This window comes from Mesoplodon densirostris, chromosome 11 (genome assembly GCF_025265405.1).
Source record: "Mesoplodon densirostris isolate mMesDen1 chromosome 11, mMesDen1 primary haplotype, whole genome shotgun sequence".
Classification (NCBI taxonomy): Eukaryota; Metazoa; Chordata; class Mammalia; order Artiodactyla; family Ziphiidae; genus Mesoplodon; species Mesoplodon densirostris.
Window position 1 is genome coordinate 52,866,291 of NC_082671.1, and position 18,307 is coordinate 52,884,597.

An 18,307-nucleotide genomic window follows, 5' to 3' on the forward strand; every position below is an offset into this window, starting at 1 on the left:
GGTGAGGACGTGCATATATACCTAACAAAGCTACATTCTCATTCAGTCAGATGGCTCATAACAGTGCTTGTTGATCTGGTTACATCACATAATTCTTTAAACAAAGTTTTCAGTGATTGTCTTAGTCATCCTTTATCACATTCTTTATAATGTACTGTTATAAACTCCTCTATATCATTATTTCTTCAAATATCCCAAACACAGTAGAGCCCATCTAAATTCCCAAAGCTCATATCCAAAACTATACATTGTAAAACTCCCAAGACTTTGAAAACAGACAAGGCTGCCGTGCATATATTCCTATATGCTCCTTTCGCAATTATTTACCAAGTCCTTACTGAGGGACAGGCACTGTGCCAGGAGCTGTTGTTCGGAAAGTGTTACGGCACTGTTCCCAGGGCTCACTGTGTGAGACAGGCACTGAGCAGACCAAACACGCTGAACAGTATGGGGCTGTCAGAGAAAGGAGGAGGGGGCACGGCAGCCAGCCTAGTCTGGGTGAATGCCGCAGGGAGGTACCCAGTCGGCGGGGTCCCGAGAAAGTGGGGAGGAAAGTCATCCCAGGCAGGGTTCAGGGTGGCTAGAAGAGCGCAACGCGCACGGAAAGGGAGGAAGGGGCAGACGACCCGAAAAGGTGCGAGCGGTAAGGTTGGATGTGACTGAGACTTGGATGAACCAAGTCTGCGGGGTGGCCCGGGGGCAGAGCTTCATCACTCGGGTCTGTTGGCTGGACAACGGCGTGGGCGGGGTGGGGGGGAGGGGCCGCAAGGACCCGCTGGTAGAAGAGGAGTAGACACCGACGGCAGGAAGAGTAGTCAGGAGCGTGAAGAAATTGTCCGGAAGAGAAACTATAAGGTTAAAGAGTCACTGACTTTAAAAAACAGCGTGAAAGGTGTTTTAGAGGTAAAATAAAAGATTTGACGACCCAACGGAGAAGGAACTGACAATGGCACGCACGTTCAGTAACGCACGTTCCAACATATTCTTGAATAAATCATCACATGTCACTATCTAACCATCAAGTGGATCCGGATCAAGTTTAATTTTTTTGATGTGGGAATTAAGACACGGGGATATGCCTAGGCTTGATGAGTCACGTGGGAAACCTCTCCAAGGCCTTTTACAAGTGCCCACCCGGAGGGAAGAAAGAGGTGGGCTTACAAGTTATGGCCACTTCAGCCTCCTCTCAAGATGTAATTCAGGCGGGCAACGCTGCTGGGTGAAAATTCAATACACAACCAAACAACATATCAACACTCTTTTCAATATCAGATTACCATAAAGATACGATAGCAAATGCCGCGCAAACCCCCCTCACGTCCCGGTCCCCAAGATCCTTCTTCATTGTCTTCAGCAGTTTAGCCTGTACAGCCGCCAAAGCAGGGCGGACTCCAGCGTGCCACGCACGGCGCATGCGCACGACCCGAGACTTGGGAGGAGAGCTGAGGCTCTGAGGATGTTTCCCAGAAGCCCGGGCCACTCGCTACCGTCCTCCCTCTCGCTCGCAGGCCGCGTGACGTGACTCCGCCCGTCACGTTCCTCTGTCGCAAACGGTGGTTTGCCAGCGCCCCCTTGCGGTCCGGTTGAGCGCTGCGGCCGTGCATGCAGGGCCAGAGCGAGCTAGTAGGGAAAGCGCGGAGGGTCCCGCCGCCGCCGCCGCCGCCGCCGCCGCCGCCGCCGCCGCCGCCGCCGCCGCCGCCGCCGCCGCCGCCGCCGCCGCCGCCGCCGCCGCCGTAGCGCGCCGACCTGTGGTGGCGCGGCAGAGTGGATAGGAGCGGAGTGGGGGTTGAGGGGGAAGAGGACGCGCGGAGCGGGGAGGGAGGAGGCCAGACGAGGCGGGGGGAGGGGGAGCAGCGGTGGCGCAAGCCGCGCGGAGCCGCGCAGCTCGGGTCCGCTCCCTGCTCTGCCGCCGCCACCCGCCCCAGGCAGCAGAGCCGGCGCCCCAGCGGCCCCCGGAACACCTCAAAGCGGACGAAGGAGTCCATGTTGGGGAACTTGGCGGCGGCGTGACGGGGACCTAGGGACCTGCAGTGGGGCCGCCGCCGCCGGATCCAGCGCCTCGACCTTAGTCTAAGGTAAACACGGGCCGACCCCGGGGGTGAACGGGCGCGGGCAGCTGTCGGGGCGGGGTGGGGGTTACGGGCCGGCGCAGAGCCGGTGAGCGGGCCCGGGGCGAAGGGAGGGAGGACAAAGTTTCGGAATCCGCGCGGCCCAGGCGGCGTTGTGCGCACGGAGGAAAGTTGAAGCCGCTTCTCGAAGCGGGGAAAGCTGCGGCGGGGAGGGCCCCCCCTTCCCTCTCGCCATCCCACGAGGGCGGCCCCGTTTCGGCCGCCGCCGCCTCGCTGTCGGTACCCCGTCCCATTTCCTCCTTGTGGCCTACCCGCCTCCCGCCGCCTCCGCCGGCGCAGCCCGTACCCGCCCGGGGGTCCTGGAGGAGTGGGTTGAGGCTAGAGGCTCAGCTACAGGGGTCGCCACACGTCCACCCCCTCCCTCCGGGGAAACGTGTCCTTCTGGGCTTCCGGGCGCTCCCTGACCCCCGCGCCCGCTTGACTTGGGAGACTTTGCTTTTGTCAATAGCGTCCAAGCCCGCTTGTGAAACCAAACTTTACTGCGCCGTGACCTCTCGGAGTGCGCGACTAGGGAAGTGCCGGCGCTTCTGAGCATCCGCGTTTACCCCATGCCCTGAATTTCAAACTCTTCTCCCACCGCCGATTTTTAAACCAATTTCCTGGACTGACAACAAAAGGGCCGGGAGATCTAAACTTAGTTGCACCAGTCGCCCCTCCTCAGATACTAGGAATTTTGAACCGTTGAAGTCAAATCTTAGAGATGGCTGGCCGTCTTGCTCCCCATTTTGGAAAATTGTTCAAAAGTAAGCGTCTGATTTAGAGTAGTTGATTAAAACATTCAGACTCGAATGCGGAATTTTAAAATATCCTCAAAGTATTTCTGTACAGCATTACATAAAGTGTCTACGAGGTGAGCGTTTTTCATTCATTTTGGATTGCATTTTAACATTTTTGTCATACTACTAGTGAACTAAGATTTTTAGGCAAAACTGACCAAAAAGTTTTTAATGTAATGCTTTGGCTAGTAGATACTGTTCTAAAATTTTCCCAATTTGGGAAATTCACTAAATATTGGAAAGAGCATGTTTAATAGATGCATTTCTTTTATTTTAAAAGAGAAGCTAATTCATACATATGACCACTTATCTCAGTAGCAAGGTATTGAAGTACATTCTTAAATAACTGGTGGTTTTTGTGTTTTATTGGTATTAAAATTTTGATATGTAATCAAGTCTTTTTCCAGACTGTTGCTTTCTCTTTCCTGTTTCTTTGGCAGTTGGCTTAATCATTTCACTTTTTTTGCTCTTGGCTAAGAGCTTCAGTAAAAAGTTTGTGGGACTTTTGTTTTTGTTGTTTAATTTACTGGGCAGAAGAGATGAAACTGTCTTTGGATTTCTTTTGTCTTATACTATCCTATCAAAGATAATCTGAATTTACTTTGTATTTTGTTTATACATTATGAAGGTTTTTTTTTTTAATTAGCAATTCTTATTGTAACTGCATTTTTTCGCTGTATTATTTTTTGGTGCTTGCACGTATAGTAATAATCATTCCATTTTACATTCAGATAGTGACCTTTTTGCCTAAGAATTTGAGTACATCTTAAGTGTTTGGCTGGGTAAGATTTGGATGTCTGCTTACTCTAAGTGTATTCATGCTGTAAAGACACTCTTCACTATGTTAAGGGGGAAAAGAACTGTGGAAGAAAATGGAAAATTGTTCCTAAATATGCTGCCTGAAACATATGTCATGGAGAAATTTTTAAGGGAAATTTTTTTGTATGCCTTTAGGCAGTGGTAATGGGGTCCTTGGGTTAAGATGGAAACTTTTCAGAGATCATTCAGCTTCCCCATAATTCTTTGGGCACTAACCAGTACTTTAAGCAATTTTCTTTAAAAGCTGTGCTGTTAATCAGAGATAGGATGAATCAGTGCTGTTACATGATGTTGATTCATCAGTAGCATCTTTTAGTAATAAGAGAGTGCAGAATTATCCTACTCATCTACCTAATACTGAACTTTTTTTTAGTTTCATCAGTGAGAAATAGTTGTAAAACCTTACTAAGGAGAGTGGCAGGCATAAAAGTAATAAAGAGTCAGCCCTAGAATAATTTTCATTGTAACTTCCTTTTAGTAAGCTCTGCCATCACTTACCCTTGTCTTTTAGTGATGTAAATTGGATCTTACCTTGCCCAGTGAAATAATCTTTTTTTAAAAAATTAATTTATTTTTGGCTGCGTTGGCTTTTCATTGCTGCTCACAGGCTTTCTCTAGTTGTGGCGAGCAGGAGCTACTCTTAATTGCGGTTGTATGGGCTTCTCAATGCGGTGGCTTCTCTTGTTGCGGGGCACGGGCTCTAGGCGCGCGGGCTTCAGTAGTTGTGGCACGCGGGCTCAGTAGTTGTGGCTTGCGGGCTCTGTAGTTGTGGCTTGCGGGCTCTAGAGCGCAGGCGCAGTAGTTGTGGCCCACGGGCTTGGTTGCTCCGCGGCATGTGGGATCTTCCCAAACCAGGGCTCAAGCCCACATCCCCTGCATTGGCAGGCGGATTCTTAACCACTGCGCCACCAGGGAAGCCCCAGTGAAATAATCTTAATTGTATCCTCTGTCCTGAAGAGTAAGTTAATAGCTTTGTATCTTATCTTGCATCCGAGTGCTAACTTTTAGTAGCACTGACTAGAGCCTAGAGTTAAAATAACCTTTATCATTTTATTGCTGTTCCCAAGACTCATCTTTGCATTGTTGTGGTCCTCGCTTTTCTTATTTAAAGCCGTGGCTTTGTAATTCCTAGTACTTAAGCACATAAAAGTTCAATATAAAATGTAAAAACAGCATTGTCATATCTCACAAAATAATGTCCTAAAAGGTTTCACCATGACCTTTCTTCACCTAGAATCTTTAACACTCAAGAGCCAGAGTGATCCTGATAAAATATATCAGATCATGTCACTTCTCTTCTCAAATGGCTTCCCTTCTCAGTAGTAGTAAAATCCATAATCCTTATTATGGTCTCCCAGGCTCTGAGCCTTTTGAGTCTCTTCATCCTCTCTGACTTCATTACTTCACTCTTTCTGTAGCCACACTTCTACTGTACTACTGAGGTGTTCTTTGACTACTCCATAAAACACAGGCCCTCCTCCCACATTTCTTAGCCCTTTTTAAGCCAGATTTTTCTCCATAGCACTTAACACTTTCCAAGATACTGTAGAATTTACTAACTTAAGTTTATTATATTTTTTTCTTTACTCAAATGCAAGTTCTATGAGAATGGGGTTTGTCAGTTTGGGTCACTGTTTTGTCCCCAAACACTGAACAATGTCTGACGCACAGTAGATACTTAACAAATACATAATGAATTAACATGCTTTCAGCTAGAAAACATTAAAAATAGTAATTGTGGTTTGAAACTTGAGACTGTGCAAGTCTCATTCTTTTGCATAAACTGCTAATATAACTTGGAAAAAAGAGATGCTAAAATGGAATCACAGTGGCCTCTAACATTAAAAAAAAAAAAAAAGGTTTGTTGGAGGAATGTGAGCTCCCAGAGAATGCTGTGAAGGTCAGAGAGGAGGTGAGTGTGGTATTACAGAAACCAAAGGAAGAGAGTATTTCAAGGGGAGAGTAGTCAGTAGTCAAGTGATGATGAGAGTTGAATAAGGTGAGAGCTGAAAGATTTTTCTTTGGGGAATCCCCTGCCGGTCCAGTGGTTAGCCCTCCATGCTCTCACTGCTGAGGGCCCGGGTTCGATCCCTGGTCCGGGAGCTAAAGTCCCACAAGCTGCGTGGCGCGGCCAAAAAAAAAAAAAAAAAAAGATTTTTGTTTACGTTTAACAACATGGAGCTCATTGGGTTTTTGAACAAGCAGGATAGTAAGCTTATTTTTAAACCGATGCTCCAGTAATTGTGTAACTAGATCTAAGAGTACTGGGATCAAAGATTAAGAAATTATCTACTCACATTACAGAAGAGACCTAACGTTTATCAGATATTTACTGTGTGCCAAACACTCTGTTCTAGACATTTTGGATGAATTTTCATTTGATCTTTTCAGCCCCCTTGCAGTATTGGTTGTATTTAATCCATTTTACAGAAAGGAGTCTGAGGCTCTGGAGAAGTTAAGAAGTCAGATGACTTGCTAAGTGTCAGAGCACTTGCTAAGAATTTATACTCAAGTCCATCTGACTCTTTGGCCTTTAGTTAGTCGTTACGTCAGTTGACCTCCCAAACTCTGCATCAGTGTTGTCTAGTAGTAGAACTTGCTGTGATGATGGAAGTGTTCTGTATCTCTGCTGCCCAGTATAGTAGCTGATAGTAACTGTAGTAGATAGTGGCTGTTGAACACTTGAAATGTAGCCAGTGCAGTCAGGGAACAGAATAGTGGTACTGTGTTGGACAGTGCAGATATAGATCAAAAGAATCCCATGAATAATAAAGCAGAGTCTTTTCTTATTAGAGATGGAAACACATATTCCTCATTTGAAAGGAGTACTGTTTTGCTTATATTCTAGTTTTAGATGCTGTAAATGAATATTTATAAATAATCTTCTTTTCCTTTTTTTTTATAAACAATCTAAAACTTTCAGAAAAGTTCCAAGTGCAATGCAAAGAACTTTTCCCCCAAAGCTATTTGAGAGTAAGTTGCAGATGCAGTCTTATCACCCCAAACAAAGACAAGGACTTTCTTTCTGTTACATAAACAATATTAAAATTAGGAAATTAACCTTGTTGTATTACTACCATATAACTCTCAAACCTCATCCGAGTTTTGCCAGTTTTCACAGTAATTTCCTCTATAACAAAATGATCCAGTTCATAATTTTGTGTTATATCCATTTAATTGTAATGTCCTTCAACCTAGAACAATTCCTTAGCCTTTTATTGATTTTCATGACCTTGACACTTGGAAAGATTACAGGTCAGTTTTGTTGTAAAATTTCTCTCGATTTGGATTTGCCTGATACTTCTTCATGATTGGATTCAGATTGTGCATTTTTTGGTAGGAGTATCACAGTGATGATACTGTTTTCTCATGGCATCCTATCAGATGGCATAATAACAGTTTCTGTTTGTTCCCTTACTGATGATGTGCACTTTGATCACTTAATTAAGGCGAAGTCTCCCAAGCTTCTTCACTGGCAAGTTTTTTTCCTGTCTTAGTAATTAATAAGTACTTTGTGGGGAAGTATTTTGAGACTATATTAAGCCCATTCCTTATCAAACTTGCTATTTGTTCATTCTCAAATTGTCCCAGCTTTGGCCAGGGACCAAAAGCCCCTTCAAGCTAGTTTCTGTGTTCTTTTGACTTGCTTTGAGCACTTCCTTACTTTTTGACACAAGAAAATGTTCCAGGCTCACCTTAAACTTTCCTTGCCACAGCCCTGGAATCAACCATTTCTCCAAGGAGTGGTTTCTTTTAGTGGAGAAAGGAATTTAGAAACCAAGATTTGAGAGCTGTTTTTATGTCTCCATCTATATGTAAAAAACCATGATTTGGTACCAGTTTCTCCAATTTCAATACACAGTGTTTGCTTTAGTTTTCTCCTTCTCAAAATTTGTAACTCTTTTCTCTTAAAAGGAATAGCCTAGCTCACATTATCATCCTTAGTGTATTTACTTACATGATCAATCCCTGGTATGTAAACAGTTGCCCATTGCCACTGCTGCTTTCTCCCCCATCTTGCATAACATTTTCACTCTACTTTGGCTCTGACACCTTGTGCCAGGATGCATTCCTCATTCCAGGCTTCTCTTATACCTCATGCAGAGCATCTTGCCATTCTGCTTGAGTTCTAGTACCTCACCCTGGGTTCTTTCACCATCCCTCATGAGGACACCTTGGTCACAGAGTTGGGTTCCAACACATCCAGGAAGAATAGCAGCATACAGACATGTTCTTTTAAGGATTATAGTTACTTGTTTTTACAAAAGATTATTATACCAAAAGTTATAGTGAAAATTAATGACCAGATATGTTCTCAACTTTTAATTTAACCCCCCTTGAGATTCTCACATCTCTTAGTGATAAGACTGATCTTCCTCCTTATTTTTCCTTTTACCTTAGAGTTCTCAGACATACTTTTTTTTTTTTTTTTTTTTTTTTTTTGCGGCCATGGCTCACGGGCCCAGCTGCTCCGCGGCATGTGGGATCTTCCCGGACCGGGGCACGAACCCGCGTCCCCTGCATTGGCAGGCGGGCTCTCAACCACTGCGCCACCAGGGAAGCCCTAGTTGTACTTTTGAGAGAGTCTTCTTAATGTAATTTTAGTAGTAAGGTAAAAATTAGTTGAGTTCTTTTGTATATAGGTTTTGGAGTCAATCAGACCTGGCTTTGAATGCTGATTGTCCCATATAGTACTGATTTTCACCTTTCCTAGGTGACTTAATCAATGTCCCAGTTTCCTCACCTATTTTAATTTTAAGTAACATTTACCTGAGTCCAGTGGTAATAGCAGCTAACTCCATCTCTATCTTTCATCGCCTTAAGTTAGCTCTATTTAGTGAGTGATTTTCAAGCCTTTTTAGCAGTGTTCTAGTATTGAATCTTGGTGGTGTTTTAATTTTTAGAATGTACTGTGGTATGTGTTTTGAGGGTTAAATGTGCAAAGGTGTGCCAGAGTGAGTATTCAGTTCATTTCCTGATATAAAGTAGGCATTCTCTCTACCTTTAGTTCTGTGCTCTAGGTTTGTTGATAGCTATGTGTCTGTTAGGTCTGGGGATGAAACATGGCCTTTGCTGTTGGGGAGCTTAGTCCTAATCAGGCCTTCTTTATTGCTCCCCAGTGTTGTTTGTATTTTTTCCTAACTAGTTTTCCATAGCTTCCTCGCTTTCCCCCCTTTCTGCTGCTGGCTTATTTTCAAAACTCCCAATTTAAACATCTTAGAAACTACTCTCAAAATAGATAAGTGAGAGAGAGGTGGACTTTTCCTTAGTGATTCTCTACTTTTTACAAAACACAATTTAAGTCCTACCTTGGACTTAAACTTTAAGTCCCTTTACATTCTGGCCCATAATTATGTCTTTGCCCTTATCTTCTATTAGTGTCCTAAATGAATTCTTTCTGACTAAATTAGTCCTGTAAAGTGACCTGTACCTCACATTTGGCACTTAGCATATGCTATTTTGTTGTACATCTTTTGTATCCTATTTTTGCACTTCCACTTTTTGAAAGGACATAGTATCTTAATCTGTCTTTGTAGTCCAATGCCAGGCCCAATACCCTAACCATAGTAGTAGTTCAGCAGCTTAAAGTAAACAAAAACAAATATAAACAGCAAAAAGAGCAGCCACAGCAACATTGCTTTGAATATTCTCTGGGATCAGTGAAACAGCTTACAAATGATACATGATTTGTTAACATAAATATTTTGTATGCCTGGATGGCCTGTCAAGAAAATTGTTTCTTTAAACTACTGTTCTAACTGGGAATAAAATATTAATAACTTAAAATTTTGTAAGCTATCATTCACCTGAAAATCTTATCATAGAAAAGGCTTCTTCAGGGGCTTCCCTGGCGGTGCAGTGGTTAAGAATCTGCCTGCCAATGCAGGGGACGGATTTGAGCCCTGGTCTGGGAAGATCCCACATGCCGCGGAGCACCTAAGCCCATGCACCACGACTCCTGAGCCTGTGCTCTAGAGCCCTCGAGCCACAACTACTGAAGCCCGCACGCCTAGAGCCTGTGCTCCACAAGAGAAGCCGCCGCAGTGAGAAGCCCGCACGCTGCAACGAAGAGTAGCCCCCGCTCACCACAACTAGAGAAAGCCCGCATGCAGCAACAAAGACCCAATGCAGCCAAAAATAAATAAATGAATTAATTTATTAGGGGGGAAAAAGGCTACAGATAGGACAGCTTTAATGATTTAGGCCATATTTCTTTAGGAACTGTTGTACATGTCCAGTTACTTGGACATAAACATGAGTAATATGAGGAAGATGCATGAAACAAAATATCTTTATTGTTTCAAAACTGCTACAGAATTAGATAAAACTGAAACAACATGAAGTAGAAACAAATTCAATCAAGCCCTTAAAAGAAGTTTATAGTATGTTTCATATTAATATAGCCATTCCAACTTTCTGTGATTATTGCTTGCATGATGTAATTTTTTCCCATGCTTTTATTTCCGTACTTTTATTTACTATGTCCTTATGTTTAAAGTGAGTGTCGTACCCCCCCCCCCCGCCCGCCGCCATGATATCACGATTCCCTCCTGGCTGTTCCTAAAGGCAGCCATGGAGCTCAATAAAATTTACTTTCCTGGAAAAAGAAAATAAAGTGAATTTCTTGCAGACAACATGTCAGTTTTTTTAACAATCCAATCTATCTCTTAATTGATATATTTAGATTATTTGCATTTAATGTAATTATTGATATGGTATGCTCCTTTGTTCCCCATTTACTGCCTTTTTTTTTTCATTCTCATCCTAGGGCTTTATTTTATTTTATTTTTTTAACATATACATATATCTATCCTTTTTCAGAGTCTTTTCCCATATAGGTTATTTAGAGAGTATTGAGTAGAGTTCCTTGTGCTATACAGTAGGCCTTTGTTGATTATCTGTTTTATATACAGTAGTATGGGCCTCCCTGGTGGCGCAGTGGTTGAGAGTCCGCCTGCCGATGCAGGGGACACGGGTTCGTGCCCCGATCCCGGAGGATCCCACATGCCGCGGAGCGGCTGGGCCCGCGAGCCATGGCCGCGGGGCCTGTGTGTCCGGAGCCTGTGCTCCGCAACGGGAGAGGCCACAGCAGTGAGAGGCCCGCGTACAGCAAAAAAAAAAAAATAATAATAAATATATACAGTAGTATGTATATGTTAACCCCAACTTCCTAATTTATCCTTTCCCCACCCCCAACCTTTCCCCACCCCCAACCTTTCCCCTTTGGTAACCATAAGTTTGTTTTCGGAGTCTGTGAGTCTGTTTCTGCTTTGTAAATGAGTTCATTTGTATCATTTTTTAAGATTCCACATATAAGTGATATCATATATGTGTTTCTCTGTCTGACTTACTTCACTTAGTATGATAATCTCTAGGTCCATCCATGTTGCTGCAAATGGCATTATTTCATTCTTTTTTAATGGCTGAGTAATATTCCATTGTATACATGTACCACATCTTCTTTATCCATTCCTCTGTCAATGGACATTAGGTGCTTCTATGTTTTGGCTATTGTAAATAGTGCTGCAGTGAACATTGGGGTCTATGTATCTTTTTGAATTATGGTTTTCTCTGGATATATGCCCAGGGGTGTGATTGCTGGATTATATGGCAGCTCTCTTTTTAGTTTCTTAAGGAATCTTATACTGTTCTCCATAGTGGCTATACCAATTTACATTCCTACCAACAGTGTAGGAGGGTTCCCTTTTCCCCACATCCTCTCCTGTTTGTAGACTTTTTGATGATGGGCATTCTGACCAGTGTGAGGTCATTGTAGTTTTAATTTGCATTTTTCTAATGCTTAGCGATGTTGAGCATCTTTTCATGTGCCAGTTGGCCACCTGTATGTCTTTGGAGAAATGTCTGTTTAGATCTTCTGCCCATTTTTTGATTGGGTTGTTTTCTTTTTTTTTTTTAGCTAATTGGGCCTCTCACTGTTATGGCCTCTCCCGTTGCGGAGCACAGGCTCCGGACACGCAGGCCCAGCGGCCATGGCTCACGGGCCCAGCTGCTCCACGGCATGTGGGATCTTCCCTTACCGGGGTACGAACCCACGTCCCCTGCATCGGCAGGCGGTCTCTCAACCACTGCGCCACCAGGGAAGCCCAGATTGGGTTGTTTTCTTGATATTGAGGTGCAAGAGTTGTTTCTATATTTTGTAGATTAATCCCTTGCTGGTTGCATCTTTTGAAAATATTTTCTCCCATTCTGTGTGTTGTCTTTTTGTTTTGTTTATGGTTTCCTTTGCTGTGCAAAAGCTTTTAAGTTTAATTGGGTCCCATTTGTTTATTTTTGTTTTTATGTTCGTTACTCTAGAAGGTGGATCCAAGTAAGTCAGTCTTTTTAACAATCCAAGCTGACAATCTCTTAATTGGTATATTTAGATTATTTACATTTAATGTAATTATTGATATGATGTGTTCCTTTGTTCCCCATTCACTGCCTTTTTTGGACTAGGTGAATATATTTTAGTATTCTACTTTAAATTTATCTTTGGCCCTTTTTTTGGGCTGCATCTCTTTGCATTATTTTTTAGTGGTTGCTTGAGATCTTCTCATGACAACTTGAAATGTGCCTAGTTTGAATTGAAGTGTGCAGTAAATATAAAATACACACTAGATTTAAAAGAATTACTACCACAAAAATAATATAAAATGTCTCATTTAATATGTTTTTATTGATTATATGTTGCAGTATTAATATTTGGACATAATAGGGTTAGTAAAATTTACTAAATTGATTTTATCTGTTTTAACTTTTGAAATATGGCTACTAGAAAATTTTAAATTACATATGCAGCTCACATTATATTTCTGTTGCACAATACTGCTCTAGGGATCATAATATATATGCCAGAGGATTTACTTAGAATTCATATTTACCGGGTGAAGTAAATGTAGAAGCCCTGTAATTCCCCAGTGACATTTATCTTATGTTGTTATATGTATTACACGTATACATGCAATGAAAATCCCATTAGACAATTATGCAATTTTTGTTTTCAATGATCATATACTTTTTAAAAGGACTTTAGAGGAGAAAAAGTAGTTTCTTAAATGTTCCTAAATAGTTACTATTTTGTTGTTGTTCTTTGTAAATGAAACTTCAGTTTTCTCTCGTGTCATTTCTCTTAAGCCTGAAGCACTTCCTTTAGCCTCTCTTTTAAAGTAGCCCTGCCGGTGATAAATTTTCTTAGTTTTTTTCACTGAAATATCTTTTCCATTTTCGTTTCATTTTTCTTTTGAGTTAGTCTTATTTGATGTACACAAAACTCTGTCAGTTTTTTAAATTTGTGCCTTTCACCAAGTTAGGGAGGTTTTTTGGACATTATTTCTTCAAATATTTTTTCCTGTTCCAATCTCTTTCTCCTTTTTCTGGACATGATTAGAACTTTGGATGTTGTCCATAGGACCCTGAGACTCTTCATTTTCTTTCAGTCTTTTATATCTGTGTTCTTCAAATTAGATCACTTCTATTGTATCTTCACATTCACTGACTCATTCCTTTGCATTTCCATCCTGTTATTGAGATATTATTTCAGACATTGTATTTTTCACTTCTGAAATTCCCCCTTTTTTTTTTTTAATATAGTTACTATTTATCTGCTGAGAACTTCTGTCTTCCTATTCATTTTTAAAGTGTTACTTTTTTCCCCATGGAGCATAACTTATTTATATATTTAGTTTAAAATCATGCCTGACAAATGTGTTGAGTAAATATTATCTAAGGTTATTATACATATTAATAAATCATTCAAAGCTGTTTATTGGGCCCTCATTTGAAGGCATGGTGCTGGATCCTGGGTTATATAGTGAAAAAGGCAGGTAACAGCTTAACAATTTTGTAGTCATTTGAGTCATTAAGGGTGTTACTGCTTCTCATTGTTTGAATATTTTTAATATTTAGTGACTTGGATTAATATTTGTTTTATTTTCTGGCAAAAGGCTAGTGAGTTCCAATCCTGCTACTTACCACTGGCTTTGCGACCTTGGACAAGCTACTTAATTTCACTGTATGTAAAATGGAGATAGCTTCTTCAAAAAATACTCTAACTGTTAAATGAGATAACTTATGATATATCAGAAAGTAATGGCTAGACCAGGACCAGAGGGCTTCACAGGCGAATTCTATCAAAAATTTAGAGAAGAGCTAACACTTTTCCTTCTCAAACTCTTTCAAAATACAGCAGAGGGAGGAACACTCCCAAACTCATTCTACAAGGCCACCATCACCTTGATACCAAAACCAGACAAAGATGTCACAAAAAAAACCCTACAGGCCAATGTCACTAATGAACATAGAGGCAAAAATCCTCAATAAAATACTAACAAACAGAATCCAACAGTACATTAAAAGGATCATACACCATGATCAAGTGGGGTTTAGCCCAGGAATGCAAGGATTCTTCAGTATATGCAAATCATTCAATGTGATATACCATTTTAACAAATTGAAGGATAAAAACCATATGATAATCTCAGTAGATGCAGAAAAAGTTTTTGACAAAATTCAACACCCTTTTATGAAAAAAACCCTCCAAAAAGTAGGCATAGAGGGAACCTACCTCAACATAATAAAGGCTATATATGACAAACCCACAGCCAACATCTTTCTCAATGGTGAAAAACTGAAACCATTTCCTCTAAGATCAGGAACAAGACAAGGTTGCCCACTGTTACTGCTATTATTCAACATAGTTTTGGAAGTTTTAGCCACAGCAGTCAGAGAAAAAGAAATAAAAGGAATCCATATTGGAAAAGAAGAAGTAAAACTTGTCAACTGTTTGCAGATAATATGATGCTATACATAGAGAATCCTAAAGATGCTACCAGAAAACTACTAGAGCTAATCAATGAATTTGGTAAATTAGCAATATACAAAATTAATGCACAGAAATCTCTTGCATTCCTATACACTAACGATGAAAAATCTGAAAGAAAAATTAAGGAAACACTCCTATTTACCGTTGGAACAAAAAGTATCACATACCTAGGAATAAACCTACCTAAGGAGACAAAAGACCTATAATGCAGAAAACTAAGATACTGATGAAAGAAATTAAAGGTGATACAAACAGATGGAGAGATATACCATGTTCTGGGATTGGAAGAATCAACATTGTGAAAATGACTACTACCTAAAGCAATCTACAGATTCAGTGCAATCCCTGTCAAATTACCAATGGCATTTTTCACAGAAATAGAACAAAACATTTCACAATTTGTATGGAAACACTAAAGATCCTGAATAGCCAATGCAGTCTTTTTTTTTTTTTTTTTTGTGGTACGTGGGCCTCTCACTGTTGTGGCCTCTCCCATTGTGGAGCACAGGCTCCGGACGCGCAGGCTCAGCGGCCATGGCTCACGGGCCCAGCTGCTCCGCGGCATGTGGGATCTTCCCAGACCGGGGCACGAACCCATGTCCCCTGCATCGGCAGGCGGATTCTCAACCACTGCGCCACCAGGGAAGCCCGCCAATGCAGTCTTAAGAAAGAAAAACAGCTGGAGGAATCAGGCTCCCTGGCTTCAGACTATACTACAAAGCTACAGTAATCAAGACAGTATGGTACTGGCACAAAAATAGAAATATAGATCAGTGGAACAGGATAGAAAGTCCAGTGATATATCCATGTACATATGGTCACCTTATCTTTGATAAAGGAGGCAAGAATATACAATGGAGAAAAGACAGTCTCTTCAATAAGTGGTGCTGGGAAAACTGGACAGCTACATGTAAAAGAATGAAATTAGAACACTCCCTAACACCATACACAAAAATAAACTCAAAATGGATTAAAAACCTAAATGTAAGGCCAGACACTGTAAAACTCTTAGAGGAAAACATAGGCAGAACACTCCATGACATAAATCACAGCAAGATCCTTTTTGACCCACCTCCTTGAGTAAGGGAAATAAAAACAAAAATAAGCAAGTGGGACCTAATGAAACTTAAAAACTTTTGCACAGCAAAGGAAACCATGAACTATGAAAAGACAGCCCTCAGAATGGGAGAAGATATTTGCAAATGAAGCAACTGACAAAGGATTAATCTCCAAAATATATGAAGCAGCTCATGCAGCTCAATATCAAAAAAACAAACAACCCAATCCAAAAATGGGCAGAAGACCTAAATAGACATTTCTCCAAAGAAGGTATACAGATTGCCAACAAACACATGAAAGGATGCTCAACATCACTAATCATTAGAGAAATGCAAATCAAAACTACAATGAGGTATCACCTGACACGGGTCAGAATGCCAATCATCAAAAAATCTACAAACAATAAATGCTGGAGAAGGTGTGGAGAAAGGGAATCCTCTTGCACTGTTGGTGGGAATGTGAATTGATGCAGCCACTGTGGAGAACAGTATGGAGGTTCCTTAAAAAACTAAAAGAACTAGCATATGACCCAGCAATCCCACTACTGGGCATATACCCTGAGTAAACCATAATTCAAAAAGAGTCATGTACCAATATTTACAATAGCTAGGACATGGAAGCAACCTAAGTGTCCATTGACAGGTGAATGGATAAAGAACATGTGGCACATATATAAATTGAATATTAGCCATAAAATGAAACAAAATTGAAATATTTGTAGTGAGGTGGCTGGACCTAGAGTCTGTCATACAGAGTGAAGTAAGTCGGAAAGAGAAAAACAAATACTGTATGCTAACACATACATATGGAATCTAAAAAAAAAAAGTGGTCCTGATGAACCTAGGGGCAGTACAGGAATAAAGACGCACACGTAGAGAATGGACTTGAGGACACAGGGAGGGGAAGGGTAAGCTGGGACAAAGTGAGAGAGTGGCATGGACCTATATACACTACCAAATGTAAAATAGATAGATAGTGGGAAGCAGCTGCATAGCACAGGGAGATCAGCTGGGTGCTTTGTGACCACCTAGAGGGGAGGGGTAGGGAGGATGGGAGGGAGACGCCAGAGGGAGGGGATATGGGGACATATATATACATATAGCTGATTTGCTTTGTTATACAGCAGAAACTAACACACATTGTAAAGCAATTAATACTCCAATAAAGGTGTTAAAAAAAGAAGAGAAAGTAATAGCTAGAAACAGTGTGAAAATCACAGCCAAAAGTCCAGTTCTTGGGGCATTTGAAACCCCAATAATAATGTTAAATTTCAGAGAGAATCCCAGTATCTGCCCATGCCTGATGCTAGCATGAAAAAGTGTTGGGTTTTTTTTTTTTTTTTGCTTTTTTTAAAGGTAAGTTTTCATGGTATGTAATAACATTTCTAGGTTAGAATAGTAGTGTATCATAGGAGTAGGATTGTGAAATGCCTCTTTAAATTATGTGTGAAAAATTCATTTGAGAACACATTCTTCATATACTTAACATAATAAAATTGTGTTTATATCTGAGATAGCTACCTAGGTTGAGTTTAAGAAATTCTGATAATAGGCATAGCTAGAGTAAAGAGAGAGTGGATGTGCTGTGTACTATACAAAACAGTTGCTCCCCCCTCCCCCCGTATTAGTTTCACTGTAGCAACTTGTACCAATTTGGAAGGGCTTAGTACAAAGGAAGTGACATTTCTTGAGGATCCAGTCAAAGAATGACATTTAACATCTGTGCAAAAAAGAGACTGATTTCTGGAGTTGAAATTCTATAATGTAAGTTTTTAAAATCTTGTTTAAACAGAACAGAGCAATATTTCAGAAGCAGTGTTTTGAACCTTGTCCTTTCCCCCCCACTGCTATAGATGAAATTCATTTCCATTCCTCTGTAACAAGCATTTGTGTATGGTATTTTATTGTGTTTTTTCTCTCCTTTAATTCTTAGGATTTGTATATTTGCGAATGTTTCCTGTGCCTTACATAATTTTCCCATCTCCTTTTTTGGGAGGTAGGTAGACGGGGATTACCATTTAAATTCAGGAATCTGTCTAAGGTAGATTAAAGGTTAAATTAAAGAAATGGTCTATAATTTTCCTGTTTGGGGTTAGAAGAAAAGTATAAAAAGACTCCAGTTCTTTCTCTACTTCCTTGTTTCCTTCCAGGATCCCCTTTCCTCTTGGTTATTCTGCCCACATATGAGGGTACATTGCTCTTGATCCTAAGGGCTCCTGTAGTCCTCTGGGGAGGTTTGTTGTGAGGTGAGTCTTTTAACACCTCATTGTTCTTTTTGCTTTTTTGTCTCTAGTAGGCATAAGGTTTAATCTTCTAAATGTAAACTCTACTTTTCCAGACTTGTAACTCTTGCCTTCAGCAGCCTGTAATAAATGTTGAGGAATGGGTGATGGAAAGAAACAAAAATGTAAGAGCTTTAGGTTTGCCTTTATCATTTAAATTAGTGCTTTAGTAAATGGGGTTGAGAAAATGGAGGTGAGAATCTCAAGGACAAATGAAGATTACATAATCACTTCCTTCTTCTATTCCCTCCATACCTTAGGCAGGGGTGGGATTTATTAGAGAAGAATTGCATAAATATATATTGAAATTATTAGAGTACATATAACATGCTGCTGTTCTATAATTGTTTCTCATTTGGAGAAATAGTGGAAGCCTGTCATATTATTATGGTATCTTTTTATTTTATTTTATTTATTTATT

The 18,307-nt window shown here is 40.9% G+C and overlaps 1 protein-coding gene across 6 annotated transcripts in view; it reads left to right on the forward strand.

The window, feature by feature from the left end:
* Window positions 1-1,842: 1,842 nt before the first annotated feature.
* SCAF11 (SR-related CTD associated factor 11) overlaps window positions 1,843-18,307 on the forward strand; it is a 73,238-nt gene continuing 56,773 nt past the window's right edge. For all 6 annotated transcript variants that reach the window (XM_060112150.1, XM_060112152.1, XM_060112154.1 and 3 more), the window contains exon 1: window positions 1,843-2,075. The gene's annotated coding sequence lies outside the window, so the exon portion shown is untranslated. The remainder of the gene's footprint in view (window positions 2,076-18,307) is intronic.